The sequence below is a fragment of the Drosophila subobscura genome, chromosome E (assembly GCF_008121235.1).
Source record: "Drosophila subobscura isolate 14011-0131.10 chromosome E, UCBerk_Dsub_1.0, whole genome shotgun sequence".
Classification (NCBI taxonomy): Eukaryota; Metazoa; Arthropoda; class Insecta; order Diptera; family Drosophilidae; genus Drosophila; species Drosophila subobscura.
In genome coordinates this window covers 19,651,235-19,665,107 of record NC_048531.1, presented here as the reverse complement: position 1 = coordinate 19,665,107, position 13,873 = coordinate 19,651,235, and the positions used below count along the sequence as shown (strand labels likewise).

The 13,873-nt window shown below is 47.0% G+C and overlaps 2 protein-coding genes across 26 annotated transcripts in view; one reads left to right on the top strand and one right to left on the bottom strand.

Moving 5' to 3' along the window:
• LOC117891880 (PDZ and LIM domain protein Zasp) overlaps nt 1-12,107 on the bottom strand; it is a 57,346-nt gene extending 45,239 nt beyond the window's left edge. For 9 of the 25 annotated variants that reach the window (XM_034797652.1, XM_034797654.1, XM_034797653.1 and 6 more), the window contains exon 1: nt 9,602-9,900. The gene's annotated coding sequence lies outside the window, so the exon portion shown is untranslated. Of the gene's footprint in view, nt 1-5,197; nt 5,201-6,317; nt 6,335-9,601; nt 9,903-11,951 lie in introns of those variants that run through there. The other 16 variants (XM_034797665.1, XM_034797667.1, XM_034797663.1 and 13 more) reach the window with 8 other exon arrangements.
• The window catches only part of LOC117891889, a 61,660-nt gene that overhangs the window by 11,763 nt on the left and 36,024 nt on the right, over nt 1-13,873 (top strand). The gene's annotated exons all lie outside the window — the stretch shown is intronic.

The following is a 13,873-nucleotide window of genomic DNA, read 5'->3' as shown; positions in this document are numbered from 1 at the left end:
GTCACCCCCCTCCACTTACAGTGCTTATGCTTATAGAAGGGGAGCAGCGGCATGCTCTGGTATCTAAAGTAATTTTCAATCTCTTGCAGGAGTACCGTTATTGTCATTAGTAGTAGTTTCCCCCGCCCTCCTCCTGCGTCCCCCTCTCGATTACAACAGTAACAGCGAAAACAGCCAAATGGAAGCAGCAGTAGAAGTAGAAGTAGAAAAGAGAACAGCGAAAACAGCGAAGACAAAAGAGAATAAAGGGGAAACCGAACCACGAAACCGAAACCCAAACCCAAACCCAAACTTAAACCAAAGTGGAACCATCAGATGTCAAAGTCGATGATGATGATGATGATGCTGCTGGTGCTGCTGCCACAGATGATGTCATGGTGAACGGTGGTGGTGGTGGAGGGCAGAGGAAAGAGAGTTTTGGTGTCGAAAATTCGATTCGATTTGGCCATTTCGCACGCTGCTCAGCAAACGCTGCTGCGAGTATCGCCTGCCTCAGCCAAGTGTCCCAGTCCCTAATGGAGTTCGAGAAGAGCTTTCCAAATGTCACAGTGGAGCGTCAGCTACACGAACTACCTTACTGTAGCCCAGTTATGTTCTGTGGTGTAGAGTCTTCCCTGTACTTCTCTCTGACCCTTCGTTTCGGTTGTTTACTCCTGGCTGCACATCAATTTCCACCTGAATATGTTTATCAATTGGCCCATCCTCTCCTCCCCATCCACTTCTGCCTGCCCTAATGAGCCACAGAATCTACGAGGTAACTCTAAACAAATTCCTACAGTAGGTTCGTGTAGCCGTTGTGCATTTGCGGCTGTGCCTGCCCTTGCCGGGCCTCCTCTCTCGGCACATTAATAAACTGCATGGCCAACAGCTCATTAAAAGGCACTCGAGTGAGGCAGCTACAGCTTTTGCAGCTCCCAGCTCCCAGCTTCCATTTGGCTGCGAGTCGAGTGGCACCCGAAACCCCAAGAAGCGAGAAACTACTTCAAAGATGTTAATGCCCTTCGAGAGTAGGGCACTCTGATTTGTCTGAGCTGCTGGCAACGAAGGGAAAACAGCTCAGCGATAAATCCTTTAGGGTATCTAGAGCTTCGCCACACACATGGCCCTTCCATTCGGTTTGTTGTTGCTGCTGTCTGGCTGCTGTTGATGTGTTTGGGCTCTTTGGGCCAAACAAAAGTGAGAAGCCTCTGCCTCGAGAGCGACAGCCACAGCCAGAGCCGCAGCGACATTCACCCACTAACAGGGCAAAAGTTGGATTGGACTGGAATTAGGAGTGGAAAAAACGCAGTCGAGGAACTGTCGAGGAATAACAAGCCATGCAAATGCCCCAGCAACAGCCATACAGCCACACAGCCATATGTGTGGCAAAGTGCTCCGGTAGGGCACGGGGCATGGCCTGGTCTGCAGTTTCCTTTCCCCCAGGGGTTGGGCGGGGAAGTGGGGCGCCAAGTAGCGAACGCGTTGATTTCGCATTTATGCAAATTTCACGTACACTTCAAACTGCTCAGCGCGCTTTTTTTTCTCTCTCCCTCTCTCTCTCTCTGCCTTTTCTCTTCCCCTCTGCACTCTCTACTCCCCTCTTCACTCGCTTCCCCCACTTCGCCCCTTGAAAACTTATTTTTTTCTTCTTCTTTGGTTCTGTTTTTTGTGCGCCTGACGCGCTTTTGTTGGCCTGGCCAAAACTAAACTTTGGCTGCTGCTGAGTGAAACTGAAGTTGTCAGAGGGGATCGAGGGAGTGCGAGCGAGAGTGCGGGAGAGTGGGGGATTGTTAAAATTCAGACGAGGGCCGAGTGATTTCTATGTACCCTGCAGTGGAGAAAGGTTACACGTATCCACGTACGGGGAAAGCGGCAAAGGAAGTTTGTCTCTCGAGAGACAGAGGCTTTAAAGTACTCCGCAGCCTGCAGGGTGTGCTCGCTGTCGATACTCGGCAATCGCTTTGGTTCGACTGCTTCCTGCACTGATGCAACGTGACGTGACGTGACGTCATGTGTTCGCTCGTGCTTGCGGCTGCCAGGACATGCCAACCTCCCGCTCCCCCCACTAACTCTGTTGCTCTTCGGGCTGTCTAATGCAATGCGCGTGCTAAATGGGCGTAACTCAACGGCTCGACGACTTTTTGCCATACACGGGCGCTTATCAAGCGCGGAAAAAGTTTTCCCAGCTCCCACCCACACCTACACCTACACATGCACATTCACATAGCATCACGCATACATACGTATGTAGAGATGTCTGCAGCTGTCAGTGCATCAAAACACTTGAGTATTTGAAAAAAGAGATGCAGCAGCAGAAGAAAAGCGAACAAAAAATACAACAAGATAACTTCTTTTTTGGCTTGTCACTCACATGCACAACTGTACTTACATACAGTCAAAATAATAGTAGCGCTAGGATGTTTTTTTTGTTAAAAAATTAAAAGAAAAGTGCACGGTAACGTGACACAAAACAGCGAATTGAAGTTCCTAAAGAAGCTCCTTAAATTTAGGGTCTTTAAGAGATCTGACACTAGTGGCTAGTGCTAGTCGTTTGACCGCCGGTGTACGTGCCTATGTCGAAAACAAACACATGCACATTCCTCTTGCCTGATTGTTTGATATTTTTCATATTTTTGCTCTAGGCACAAAAACAAGCAACAGAGAGAGAGACAGGGAGAGAGAGAGTGAGATAGTAAGATGAAATAGCTGACAAAAGTGACACTTTGCCATGCATATTCTTGCTGTTGTTGCTGCTGCTGCTGTTGTTGCTTTCTTTTGCAGTTCCTTTTGTGATTATTTTCTTCGCTTTGGCGCTTTGCTTTTTCAAGTGCTCTGTCAGCAAGAGAGAGAGAGTGAGAAAGAGAGCGGGGCAGAGAGGAGAGCGTGTACCAAAAGAATGCAAGTGACATTGAATGTGGCAATTTTTTTGAATGGAAACACACACACAAACAGATACACAGATGCATATGCAGATACTGATACAGCAGGGGGGGACACACGAATCGCTTGCATGTACATTTGTACATATATTCTGTTGTGGGAGATGGTTTTGCTGACTGTTGGGTAGCGGGGCTCATGCTCATACCCAGCTGGTGGTGGACAGGTGGGGTATAAGTTCATTACCACATTGTAATCCTCCCTTTGATGCGTCCCGAATTCCGCAAACAGTATTCAATGGAACCCTGATGAAATAATTCCATATCGCAGGGTAGATTTATGCCCCCCACTGCACACTGCACCCCTGTAGAGTACCAGGGGCATATTTGATGCGTGCAAGAAGGGAAATTATACTCCACTTTTGTACGGCTAAAAAGTGCCAGCTAAGAGCCCCTCCTGTTTGCAGGGTATCTTCCGGTCGAGTCACTCTCTTAAAGCCTTTGCTCTTGTTTTTGTTTTTGCGTTTTTTTTCGAAACTTTTTCCCCAATTGGCAATTTCAAATATTTGCCTGTAATTGCATAAATATGAATTTTCGCATATAAAATATGTAAATTCTATAGATGTGTCCCCCGCCAGTCCCCGCCTGTCCTAGTGCTCCTCCTGGTTGCGTAAACCCAGTCGGCGGGGTTTATGCGGGAATTTGATTTCCCTGTATAGGATTTATAATTATTCGTGCAACAAAAACTGATTAATATTTCTCGATGAGCGAGATTCAATGCGAATTTCAATCAGAGATACACACAGGAGGAGCCATCGCCCCCGCGCCGATCTGCCTAAAACTCAATTTAAGTTTTACTCGCTAGCCCATTCTGTTGTGGCTATTTTTATCGCTGAGGGGGGGAGGGGGAATTCCCATGAGCCCAGAGCTCTGTGCTCTGTGCTCTGAGCCATCGAGCAAACATAGAGCCCCGCCGGTCGGTGCACAGTCATGCAAAATGTGGTCGCTGGCATATGGCATGCGGCAGGGTAAATATTTATTAAATTTTCCATATAAAAAAAAGTGCATTTAATGCCGCGGATATCCATATGCAGATTCCGAAACAGAAGCTCCGCTCTGCTCTGCGTCTCTGATGAGGTTTTCTCTTTGTTCGCGGGAACTGTTGTGCTGCTTTTTTGTGTCGACAAGTAAACGGAATTACAGCAGCTGATAAGCAGAAATAAAGCATAGAGATAAATGTCGCCATAAATATGGCGCTGATATCACATTATTTACCCTTCGATGGGGAAAACGGAGTGGGCCTGGGGAGGGCCTCGGGTCGAAATGTAATTAAATATAATAGAAAACAATCAAAAAACCAAATCCCATAAATTAAACTTTCTGCACAAAGCTGCACTCTCTCCGTCCTGCTCCGACGAACAATGCGATTAAAACCAACACAAATGGACGTGTGCGGAAACCCGGGGAATAGTTCGAGTGGGCATAAAACATAAAAAAAGAGCGGTATAATATAATTTTAAATCTGTCACTGGAATAGTTAATGCCATATTAGTTGTTCTGAGCTAATAAAGCGTAATTATCAGCGCATTTATTTAATTAGCCGCACAAAGTACATAGCAGAAACAGAAGCAAGGGGGGGGGGGGGTTGGGGGAAGGGCAGACTGAGGCCATCTCCATGCCATTATGTGGCATAGATAATGACAATTTAATAGGCACGTCAATCTGTGCTCGTTGAATGGGATTTTATGCGCAAATTTAATTTAAACTTTGGTAACCCTTTCAATGGGGAATTATAGTTTGGAGAGAGCTTTAAGTACATCAACATATATAGAGAGAAAATCTCTCTTATGCGAAAGAGCAAAGCAAAAGAACATCACATCATCATCACTGCTTACTTTACCTATAGATCCCTCTGCTATCTGGGATATCTCTTACTTTGTTTGCCATACAAAAACAGATGCTACAAATATTTCGTTTAAGCTGACAGCCAACTTCTCTGTTCTAAGAACAAGAAGGTTTCTTAGATTTCTGGGCATATATCAATATAGAGGATATCTCCCTTTCGCCTTAGATTGGAGCCAGTGGTTCATTGCAATCATATTCCATTTCTCTCTGAAACAATTAGACCCGTCTCTCTATCACTGTATCGATTATCATCTTTATCCACTCGATTGAAGCTCATTATGTAGTCAACAAGATTATCGGACTGAACCCCAGACCCAGGCACAGACACAGATACAGACACAGATACAGTCTGGAATTGATTTGCCATTTGATTTAACATTAATGAACAAAATGCAATTAATTGAAAACTATTTCCCACCTCCCCTTCACTTCCCCACACTCTCTTTGACTGCTGCTATGCCGCCCCCTGCCCCACTATCTCATTCTCTTTTCCCTTCTGCTTTCATTCTCCAGTTTCTGTCTCGCTTTGTGTGTGTGTGTGTGTGCGTGCATCCCGCTGTTTGTAATTACCTTTTTGTGCATAATTGGTAGGCTTTAATGGGTTAACAAAATGCGATTAACCGAAATGCAATTGGAAAATGCTAATTTCCCCCGCTAATTGGGTGGGCTAGGGGTGGCTGCTAGATCGGGCCAGAAAGATAATGCCAAACATCCGCTGAAACAACAGCTACGATTCTCAATTGAAAATAGACAAAAGACAAACGCAATGCTCCGTTTTCGGGAGGCGGCTTACGGGCACTTGTTGCATGCCACCATCGCGCCCACATCCCAATTTTTCCCCCTTTCCGCTCCTCCTTCGCTGTGACACTTTACAAAGTGCTGCAATTAAGGCTGACAAAGTGCTGGGCCCGACTCCGACGGACGACCCGTTTCGGCCCGGCTCCTGGCTGCCAGCACAGAGCACAGAGCACAGCACAGCAGCATCCAGCGAACATACTGAGAACATTGAAAACACTCGAACGAATTTGTTGAAACATTCCTCTGGCCTCTGCCCTCTACCCTGTCTACCCCCATTGTGCGACTCCCCATGCCACTCCTCCTCCTCCTCCTCCTGTGTGTGTGTGTAAGCAGCGCATCTTCTGGATACGTATTAATCAGAAACTAAATGAAATGCTAAACATCTGAAATGTTTGCCCCAACAAACAATTTGTCAGCCGTCGCAACGGACACGGACAAGTGTCACTTTCGGGTTCTTAAAAATATCATCTCTGAGAGCGAAGCGAAACTATTTCGAGTGCTGTGTCTGTGTCCGCTGCGGCTGTTCCTACAGCATCACGACGTAATCCGAGCTGCAGTAGCCCCTCGATGAATGGTTCTCCCAGAGAGATCTCTGCCTTCTCCGCCCACGAAGCGACGGCAGGCTGCCGTCCAGGGTCAGCAAGGGTAAGGTTATGGATGGCGGCACTCGGCCCCACAGTAATTTGCATTGAGATTGAGATACTTTTGCTTTTGCTTTAGCTTTCGCTTTCGTTTTGAATGCGCCTTCGCCTATGTGGCTGGGGCTGGGGCTGGGGCCTGGGGCTGTCGTCAATCAGATTTTGAAATTTCTGACTTTGGCATTGACGTCTTTTTCGGTTGTCGATCGAAATAGATTTCGGTTTGAAGACCGAAAACCGAAAACCGAAGTCCCAAATCTACAAAATGTTGAGCAAATAAATAAGAGTCCGGATCCCCTGTGGGGGCGCTGGTGGATGTTGGTGGTTGGCCAACGCGAAAATAGGTTTCTAATACGATATACAATATTTTTCCAATGGAAATCGAATCGGAATCGGAATGGAATGTCTTTTAGTCAGCCCCCGTGCGTGCGCGCATTCCCCAATGAACATTTTAAATGCTCGGCAAATGTTGGGGCAATTAATTCCCGATGCCATCCCCGTGAAGCCATTTCCCCACTCCTCTCCTCTCGAAAATAAAATGCACGTAAATGTTGCACGTTGTGATTTACGAGCGCGCGCCGCATGAGAATTATAATTTGTTCAGCGTTTTAGCCAAAATAAATATGTATATATTTTCGGTTTGTTAAATGCATAAACAAAAGCGGGGGACCCTCGACAACTCCGCTCGAGGGATGCGGGTTTCCCCCAAGCTTCAAACCACTTAACCCCAGCTTCCATCCCCCTCCATCACCCCCATCCTCTATCCACCATCCACTGGCCATTGCGATGGGTTTTGTGGCTCTTTTCGAGGCGATGAAACCGAAAATTGTTTGCCAGTCACGTTTGTGGTGCAGAAAGAGAGCGAGACAGAGAGAGAGAGAGAGAGTGGCCCCAAGTGGAGTCCGCGTCCGGACAGACTGGTGTCTGCACTTCTTTTTCTTTTTCTTTGGCGGTGAATCTGTGGATCTCCGCCTGCCTGTTGTCCGCGTCCGAGTCTGTGTCTGTGTCTGCCTCTGTGGGTGTTTATTTTCAACGCATTGCGGTTATATAATTGCGAGGCGTCGGATACGTGATTACTTTTACGCAAATTGCTACTCGAACACTTGAATACTCGAATACTCTCGTTGAATATTGTGTAACTCCGCCCCCGTCCGTCCTCTCGTCTCGCGTCTAGCGTCTCGCCTGTGTCTCTGCGAAAGTGTGCCAGCCAAAAATCTGGCAATATTTGTTGCGCATTGGGAAAGTGACTAAGTGGATGGCCATCCGCGATTGCATCTGCGAGTAGTTAAGGTCAGGGTTGAGCATCGAAGAGGATTCCCCAGATGAGAGGATCAGCAGGTGGAAAGGTGTGGCAATTCTTGATAAGATTTCCATGAAGTGGAAACCCGAATGAGGTCATTGCAGCCACCAAGCACCCTGTACTCTCCCCTCATACTCCACCAACTCTTTCGCTCTCCCACTCCCTCTCCCCTCCCAGCGACTGCTCTTTAATTGTTGTCTTTCGGTCTTGTTTCGCGTTGTTTCGCCCAATGTTTGGCTTTGTGAATGACATACGAACCCTGAAATGTGAAATGCACCGAGAAATACAATATGTGCATGCCTCAGCAGAGCCGAGGAGGGGCATGCAACAACCTAGCATGACAGTTCATGAAGGTTAAATTCTTGAGAAATGATTTTCTGCAAACAGCAAAATGCCAATGCAGTGGGGAGTGGCAAGTGGCGCGATGGCGCGGGGGGTGGTGCGGAGTGCGGTGCACTAATTAAAATATACGCAAAGCTGTTTGAAAATATGTAGAGCATGTCTCCCCTCCATGCCCCTCTGAATATATAGAGGTATATATGTATAGTGATTGCACGAAGTCGAGCCATGAAATATTGTCACGCACTCGGGGAATGCCTGCCGCTTCCTCCCCTTCCTCGGCTGCCTGTTGGCAGCCGGGAAGTAGGATGTGGATGAGAACTCGAGAGTCGAGAGTCGAGAGTGAGTCGGATTGTGGCATTCTAATGAGCTTTGCAACATTTCCTTGGCGGCCTTAATTTACGATCCCCGGCAGACAGTGAGAGTTCCTAAGCGATCCACTTGATAATTAATTGCGACACGAACTGATAAACGCGATGAAAGGCGAGCAAACACAAGGGCGATTCATTCATTCATGCACTGGATCTACGCGTAGAAGTTCTTCCACAGTAGCCCCACATTAGCTCATAAATATTTATGGAACCCCCTCATTCATGGCGGGTCTTATCGGGGCCCACCCATTGATTCACTTTTGAGCATTCGAATGCCCCACTATAATTGGGAGGGTGACGAACTCTCCTCTTTGAGGGCTCTGCAAAGGTGCATTGATTGCTTGGGTGACTGATTGATCGATTCATCGAGTGATTGATGATGGTCAAGGGGTTCACTGAACTCTAACCCCAAAAGAATCGATGGAGAAACCTCGGGAATATCGTTAGAATTACATCACAGACCACCACCACAACTGCTGGATGGCAAATGGAAAATGAGAGCATTTCGCTACGTATACGTGATATCAGAGAGAGAGAGAGAGAGACCAAGAGAGAGAAAGAGAGAGCGAAAGCCTGAACGAAAATAGATCAAGCGAAAAGGAAAAACCAGAAAGAGCAGCCAAGAAAATCGCACAAGCAATTGCCTGTGCGACGATTGCCAAGTGAAAGACACTTTTGTTGTTGTTGTATTTTCTTTCTTTTCTTCGGCGTCGGTGGGCGGGGGGAGGGGTGCGACCTAGAGCCCCCCTCCCACTTCATCATTAATAATAAATATCTCGGGTATGTGTGTTTTCATGTTGCAGAAATGTCTCAGAAACTGTGGCGCCAAACACTTTCGCAATCTGTGTATCGTGCAGATACTGTACGAGTATCTGTACCCCTGTGCGAGTGTATCTGGTGGTCAGACTCGCAGACTGACTGCGCGAGGAAGCAAATCCAATCTGCGCCAGCAGCCATTCCGCGGCCGCTAAAAATAAACTCACCTTGAAAATGTTCTAAAAATTTCTCGCTTCTCGTTTTTGAAATGAAAAACATATATATGTAGATAATTTTATTCAATTTCAACGAGCCAAAGATCTACGACGTGTCTGTACAGCCGTGTATCTGTATCTGTATCTGTATCTGTGCCTATTCGTATCTCTATATGCAAATGATATATTTCATCTCTAGTTATTCAAGCGATCCAGAAAATGATTCGATAATGATTTTGCTTGGAAATACACTTTATTTGTGCTTAACCTTTATGCATATTCACACACACACTCGCACACACTCGCACACCAAAGGACTGAGAAAGGGAGCAGATATTAGGGGTGCAAAGGGGATAGCAGTTCCATCAGTTCGGCTATTGTATAACTCTCTAGATATATTCTATACTATTCAGATTATACACACTTTGCAGCTGCTGATCGGAGGATGCGACTTGGATTTGGATGTGGATTTGGACTGGACTCGAGGTGCGGCTGTTGGCGTCCGAGTTGTTCCGATTCGGGATTTGCTTTGTGGTTCGGTCTTGAGTTTAATTTGAATTACGGATTTCGAGTCTCGGTTCTTTGTTTCGTGTTTTCGGGGTCTGTGCTTCTCGGTGCTCCGATGGATTGTTCGGTGCCAGCAGTAGTGACAGTTCGGAAGACAGTCTTTTGGGGCGACGTTAACTAAGCGACGATTTTCTCTCAACTAAAGCAAAAACCGAAACTGAAAAATTTTATGTGCATTTCGCTTTACTTTTTCGAATGGGAAATCTTTTCAACCACATCGCTGGCATCGCTGGCCGTCGACGGCGCAGTCGGTGCCGCTGCTTTTGGGCCGTGCGAGAGTTATATAGCCTCAGACAGGCCCCGCACAATATAGACAGACATTGTTGGTTCTCAATGCCCAACCGATACGAGAGCCAGTGGCAGAGACAGTGGCAGCGGCAGGAGAGAGGCAGTGGCAGCGGCAGGAGAGAGGCAGAGGAGCAGCGGCAGCGGCAGCGGCTACAAAGCTACAAAAAAATGCCAGACGGCTGCCAATGTCTGTCTGCCTTCTGTGTAGTTCTTAGATTTTCTTGGCTTCCTTCGGATATACTATATTTTGTTATTTAGCTAATTGTTTGTATTTTGTTTTCATTCCCCGACCATTTAGTGGCACACACGGGTGTGTACAGTGCGTTTCGTGGCTATAGTGGGGCAGTGAACTCTCGATTCGATGGATCTTCAAATGGAATAACCTTGACAACTTTTGCTAAGTAAATAGCACTTCTTGGGTATACACATAAAACCTTTACGAGGGACTCATTGTTATGAAACGCAGCGTTGGCACGTCTGCCTGATGTTTACAACTAAGTAGTGCAGGTGCTTTCGGTTTCAGTTTGATTTCTAGGTGCTGTTTCTGCTTCTGCTTCTGCTTCTGTTTGTGTGAGTGAACCATTTCCGTGATCTGTTTTCCATTCAAAAACGGAGTCCCAGATCGGGGCAGTAAGAGCCTCAGACGATGATAAGGGTTAAGAGCAAACAAATGGATGGTGACTCATCGCTGACTCAATCCGAAAGATCCATTAAATGTTTGCCAATAATCGATTAATCAATCATGACTCTTCAGGCATTTCGGGGTCCTCCTTCATTTGAAGAGATCTTTCGCGGCAAGGTCGGTCGGTCGGCCGTTCGGTCGGTTGCCTTTAAAAGTGTTCTAGAAAAGTGCTCCGAAAACCTGATGCCGCACGAGAGAATATTAAACCATGAAACATTTAATGCTAAAATGTTGCACACATATTTTTCCATCATCCCCGAAGCCTCAATCACGCACGAAAAATACGAATAGTTCGGAAAAACATGGCGGGCCTAATGGATAAATACGAGTATATAATATTTGGATGCTTCGTACATACAAACATGTGTATTACATTCGCACAAAAAAGCTCCGAAGAAGAGCAAACAAACAAGTAATAAACCCATCGCTCTCCCCCTCTCTCCCCTACCCCTACCCCTACCCCTGTCTATCTATCTTTCTGTCTCTCGCACTTTTTGTGTGGCTCTTGGTGGGGAAAAAAACAAACAATTTGAGCATTTAATTAAATCATGTTCGGAGTGCAGAAAAAACTCCACTCGCTGCGCGATTCAATCAAATCACTAAAAATGTTGCCAAAATAAAAACAACCAGCCTGATATCGCCCCGCAGCGGAATGCCCGGGGGGAGCCGGGGAGGGGGCCTCTTGTCACACGATTAAGAAGGTCCCAGCGAATGGGCCTATGGCAAATTGTACATAAAATTCAGTTTAAAGACCGCATCTCTCGGTGATCTGTCAGTTTGGGTTTCGTTTTCGTTTTCGCTTCTCGCTTTTGTTTGTTGGTTTTTGTTGCTGCTTTTGTTGGGTTTAATTGCGACAAGATGACAGTTAACAGTTACACAATTGCCTTGCGGTTAACACTTTTGCTTTTCGGTTTTATTTGGTTAATGGCCAAAGTAAAGTATCTACGTTTTGGTGGCTGGATGGATGGAGGATGCTGACTCAACGCAGCTCATATTCAACGACTGATTAACAGCCCACTGGCCAGTGGTCAGTTTTTGCATTTGTTTTCTGTTTTTTGTGTATGAATCACTCGAATCGAATTCACGAACGAACCCTTTGAATGGGGAACCGGCTCGGCTTTGGGCGCTCGCTCGCTCTCTGCTGCGTTTCATGATTCTTTTTGTTTCGGCCAAAAACAAGAACTTGGCCAATTGCAAACACACACACACACACTCACTCACTCACACTGACACTTACACTTTGGGTCTGGGACTGGGGGTTTTCTTTGTTTCGGGTCTGCGAAAATCGTCGATTCTTGGGTTCCTTCTGCTGCTGCTGCTGCTGCTGCTTCTGGTTTCGGTTTAAATTTCTGTTTCTGTTTTCGGTTTCTTTTTGTTGCTGCTGTTGCTGTTTCTGTTTCTGTGTTACGGTTCCGCTGGGGCGAGACAACCGCGCGCGATCGTTGCGTTCGAACGAATGTGAGACCGATACGGCCTGAAGTCGCTGCCAAGCGACTCTCGCGAATGCACACACAGACACACAGATGCAAAGAACCAGTCGAAATGCCGAGAGTCGTGGCGACACACGACTACCAGGTACTCATCATATGCCAAGAAAACTTGTAGGGAGATGTTTTGTTTCCACTCTTCATAAATTGAACATCGTTTTGAGGCAGTGTGGAATAATCAATCTGTACGATTAAGATGTATGTATACCCTAGAGCACAGGGTACACAAACACCCACACACACGCACTCGCTCGAGAGAGCTCTCTTTCTTTCTGTCTCTCTCTCTCTTGCGCTGTGGCTGCAGCAGAAATCAACAGGTAAACAGCCGAAACAGCCGAAAGGTGTGCAAGTTACTCTCACTGTATCTTTGCTTGTATCTGTATCTGTATCTGTGTATCTGATTCTGTATCTGCGCTGGTGTGCGACACTTGCTGATAAGATAAAGAGAAGCCAAAGCAGCACCAGCGACGGCAACGGCAACGGCAACGGCAACCGAAAAGCCACCCGAAACTTCCACAAGCTTTTCCCCCACCCTGTGGAAAAAAACGGGATCGGGATCGGGATCGGGATCAGCCCTGAGCTTGAGCTCAGGGATCGGGACTGCAGTCTCATTCTATATTTAGGCTCTGCATGCCACATCGGATCCACATCGCAGGAACTGGTTCCTCCAGTTTCCTGATAATCTGGGTGACGGCTACGGGCCCCAACTCCGATTCTGCAGCGACCGTCTGATTTTCCTTTTCAGCGCCAAAAACAGAAAACAAAATGCACTTCCCGCCTGCCCTGCCCTGCGCTGTCCTGACCGGCCCTCGCACCTTCCGCCCAAACCAAAAGGCGATCAAAACTGCGCAGTTGCACCGGAAACCGGTTAATGCTGATTCTCCGACTGCCAGCCATCACATCCCATCCCATCCCAACCCGATTCGGGCCCTTTTGCCATGATATTGACCAAGAGCCAGAGACAGAGCCAGAGACAGGCCCGGCCCGGCCCACTCCCCATTGGGTCGGTTGGACAGAAACTAAAAGTGCTAGACCCGTCATCCCGGGCTCTGTCGCGCTGGCTAATGCACGCGAAAGCGGCAGTAAATCATTTAGCAACTATTTTGTTGCCAGACCGCAAACCCCCCAGACCCCCACAGGTCCCCAGATCCGACCGCAGCTAAAGGAAACGACAACGCGCCGGCGCGTAGTCATCTTGGAAATGTCACGCATGCGCTGTTGGCATGCGCGTAATTGCGTTGAGGATGTGACGGCCAGAGGATGTCTGTCCCACTCGCAACTCCCCAATCCCCAATCCCCTCCCTGACTGGGACTACAATTTAATGAGCGAATAAGCCAAGAAATTGCATGGCAAAGAGAGGCCGAAGAGCAAATAAATTATGTAATTGTGAATGAATGAAAGTGACATTTGTGCCGCCCATTAGAGTGCAGTGGCAGGACAAGCACAGCGACAAGCCAGTGACAAAGAATTCGTTTTCAGGCGTTCAAATTTTGCAAACGAAAAGTATTTGTTTACCAGCTGCACCCTGTGAGTACCTTTGTTTTCCCATTTTTTCTGTTTAGCCAATTCACCAACCATTGTTACAGACCAAATGTAGAGAGCGCTTTGCCGCTGTGCTGAATGTTCGATAGATGGCGCCCTACCAGTTTGTTGTGTGTTGCATATTTAGTA